The following is a 4,067-nucleotide window of genomic DNA, read 5'->3' as shown; positions in this document are numbered from 1 at the left end:
TTTTATCACTGTTTTGGGATGTTACAGATGTATAATTATACATTTTTTTTCATATATAAATATGTTTTTTATATGGATATATAATATGAAAAATATATTTTGGTAATAAAAATAAAAGATTTATATACTTAAAGGTTTTCTTGTATGAATTTTATTTAATGGTACCCGAAAACTATGATAATTACTAAGGCCGAGCGAAACGGAGCAAAAAGCACGATGTGGGGACCGAAACCGTGACCGGAACACAACACCACCGGTGTAGTTTAGGAATGAGGGGAGGCTACCCCGCCTCCTCTCTCTTCACCCCATTGGCCCTTCTTTTGAAAGATCCTTCCTTAACTGTTATAATAAAAAAAATACGTTTTTTTTACCCTTAACAGTTAGAATGTATATATATATATATATATATATATATATATATATATATATATATATATATATATATATATAAACCATTTTACACACCTAAATAAACCACTACTTTCACCTTCAAAATCACACCTTTTTCTATCAATTACCCTCTCTTTCTTAAAATAAAAAAAAATAATAAAAAAAAAGGAACCCCAACAATTCCAAAAATCCATCCCCAAAATCTGATAGAAGAAAAACCAATGTTTCGATTTCAAGTAACCCAACTCAAAACCTTTTCATCTTCCCAACCGGTTTATCTTCCCCAACTTGATGCCCCCCATTCAATCACCTCCATAATTTCAATACCAAAATGTTAGACAATACTACCACATACAAGTACCAAATGTTAGTCAAAATATGTTCAACAACTTTGTCGATTTTTCAGGTCAACTTTCATCAAATCAACCCTAAAGCCAAACCTCACTCTATTAATCTCAAATTCAAAGCAACACCCCACCCTTTCACTCTCAACCGCAAAACAAAATCCTCGATGATTCGGACGAGGAAACTGTACGAGAAACTCAACCCCCTCACCCCCATCATGTCGTAAAGGAATACAATATGTGCAAGAGATTACAAAAGGAAACCTCAAGCATGGACTCCCCAAGAAGAGCTAGTGTTGACACAAGCTTGGGTTGACATTTCAGAGAAGACGAGTACCGTATCAAGCACCAACTTAATTCAAAGTTTTGAGAAATAGCAAAAGTCGTTTAAAAAATGAACGAGTTGCACAACAATCTAAAACCCCAAAGGAGAAATGGTCAAGAAGATGAAGAGATTCTTCAAGAGGCTTTGCATTTTTTTTCCGCGAGGAAACAGGAAAGACATTCAAGTTTAACGAGGCTTCAAAATTGTAAAGGTGGACAAAATATGAAGTCGACTTCATACTTGGAGAACACAATAAAAAGGAACAAAACAAGCTCCAATTGATACACAACTTCTTCTGATGCCTGTGTCGAACTAGATTTAAATGAAGACGGCGAAATCGAGCTAGAAGAAATTGTCTAATCGATGAGTGGAGACGAAACAAAAAAAGAAGGGGAATGGGTCGTATTCCAATGTGTAACACCCGAAAACCAGAAGGCCAATTAAGGAAAGAAAATCTACAAACAAGAAGGCAACTTGTCGAGTTCAAGGGCGAGGACTCGACGAGTAGGAATGTTGTCACGCGTGTTTTGAAGGACCAAATGGACGACTTGGAAGGGACCAACTCGACAAGTTGGACGAGGTTTGGGAAACCCTAGATCTGGGATTTTGCACCCTATTTAAGCATCCTAATCCTCACATGTTGGCCTCATTTCCAACCTCCAAGTCCCAAACCCTATATTTAGAAACCCTAATGCATTTGTGAGCTTGTGAGCCGTTTATGAGTGAAACTTTGTGTGTGTTGAAGCTTGTGAAGGAACGAGAAGCTTGGGGATTAAAAAAGAAGCTAGTAGATCCAGAGATTCCATTTCATTCTCATCATTTTCTGGTAAGCAAGTCTCAAACTTGCTTAGTAACTTCTTAGATCTCTTTATTATCATTTTATTGGGTTTTTGGTCCAAGAAGCATGATCTTTGGGATACGGACATCCCAAGTGGGTATACTATTAGATCTGGAACCATGGAGGGCTTTCATGGCATAAAGGTGCAAACTTTATGGCCATTGAAGCCCCATGCAAGTTATAGGAAGTCATTTTGGCCTTGTAAGCGGCAAAAGGACATGCATGGAGAGAAAGGTGGAAGCTTTATGTGTTCATGTAGTGTTTAGGGTTTAGATCTCAATTTGTATGTTTTAGCTTGGAGAATTGATGGCTTGTGGACCAAGATCTAGGTCCTAAAGAGTTAAGGTTTGAGCTAAACCCATTAAGTAAGGGTATTAACGGGTAAAGTTGGAAACTTTACCCTTAAAAGGACATTCTCAGTATGATGATGATGTTGGGTTTTGAGCAATCTAACACTTCCTAAGTGTGCATGCAACCCTAATAAACCTTGGATCTATGTTTGTCTAAATACATGCAAAATAATAATTTTCCAAGGTTTATAACCTATCTAACATGGCATGGGGAACATTTCAACATAAAAAGTTAGAAGAGATTACATACCTTTTGATGAGTTTGGTTCTTGAGGAGTTTGAGGGCCAAGCACCAATAGTGTGAATGCCTCAAATGGAATCACAAAACACCACAAACTCTTGGAAAACTTTGAGAGAGTATACACACTTGTATATTTCGGCCACACACAAGCACACACACACTAGCTCACTAGTTGCCATTTCATGCACCATAAGCATGCTTATATAGTGTACATGGTTAGGGTGAAACCCTAATAACCCATGACCTTTCCTTTTCCAAGGATCCATGGGTTAAAAGCTCCATGGACTTCCATCAAAGCCTAGCCCATTAACAAATGAGTGTTAGCCCACACCATATAAAACCAATAGCTCATAATATAATTAGTCTTTCTTTTAATCTGTAAATTAATTCATAATTAATTTAAGACTAAGACTAATTAAATAACATAACCTCATATTAATATATTATAACTTATAATATATTAATAAACATATGTGTATAACTCTCATAAAATTATCCATAAATAGTTTGGATGAGATGCAACCCAAATGGACCATGCCGATCGGGTCAAGTATATACCAAATAAGTTATGGACTTAGACACCTTATCCAACAGACTCCCACTTGGATAAGTCTAATAACTGTATTTGCTTATATGACTTCAGGAACCAACCAGCAATCGTAGCTCTCGAAAACTCCATTGAACTATGAAGCGCCATTTTAAGAAAAGTGATCATATAATCCTTTGTTCTCTTGATATCAGCCGGACAAACACATGGAACTATGTCTTGCTTATTGTCTGGCAGTTGTTTCTAGATTTCCGTTTTGTTTGACTAAGAACTTCACTGAACACATCAGTTTAGTTCTGACCGGGCCCGGTACATGGGTCAACACAAAATCATCGAGGGGCCCAGATATCGCTTCTATTTCTAGAAGGAACAGATAAACTTCGACTCATATGCTTGTTCTACTACTTGTTGAATTGTACACAAAGGCACGTTTTATAACATCAAGTTACTGATGCGTTTTCGTGCAATCAATGCACAACCAACTCATAGGTAACAACTCATATCTCTAGGTTTGAAGACTTATATGATATTATCGTCTCACGATCACTCGAGATAAATTCCATGAAGTGATACAAGTGAGCGTGGGTTTATACCAATACTCATAACTTATGAGTACTCATGAATGTTGCAGCAACCATTGCCATGTCTAAACACCTTTATCCATCTACATACCCAATTCATGACAATCTTGATTCATACCTACTTCCGACGTATGACCGATTGTGGAGGTTTGAATAAACTAATTATTCTGGAAGTCAAAACATGCAAAACTGAAACAATAGTAAATAATTGACAATGATAGTAACACTTTACTCATCAATAAATCACAAATTTTATTCATCATCAAAACGTCGATTACATTTTACAAGTTTCAGGAAATCTATCTAATCTGTAAAACTAATATCGTCCCTCAGCCCAATGCGCCTCGCATGCTGAAAATGCTTAACCCTCGTCAGTCCCTTCGTAAGGGGATCTGCAGGATTCTCATCCGACGATATCCTCCTTGCCACGAGGAGTCCTTCTTCAATCTTG

This window comes from Lactuca serriola, chromosome 5 (assembly GCF_051521515.1).
Source record: "Lactuca serriola cultivar US96UC23 chromosome 5, Lser_US96UC23_V15, whole genome shotgun sequence".
NCBI classification, from domain to species: Eukaryota; Viridiplantae; Streptophyta; class Magnoliopsida; order Asterales; family Asteraceae; genus Lactuca; species Lactuca serriola.
The sequence above is the reverse complement of the archived record's forward strand: the minus strand, read 5'-3'. Positions refer to the sequence as shown.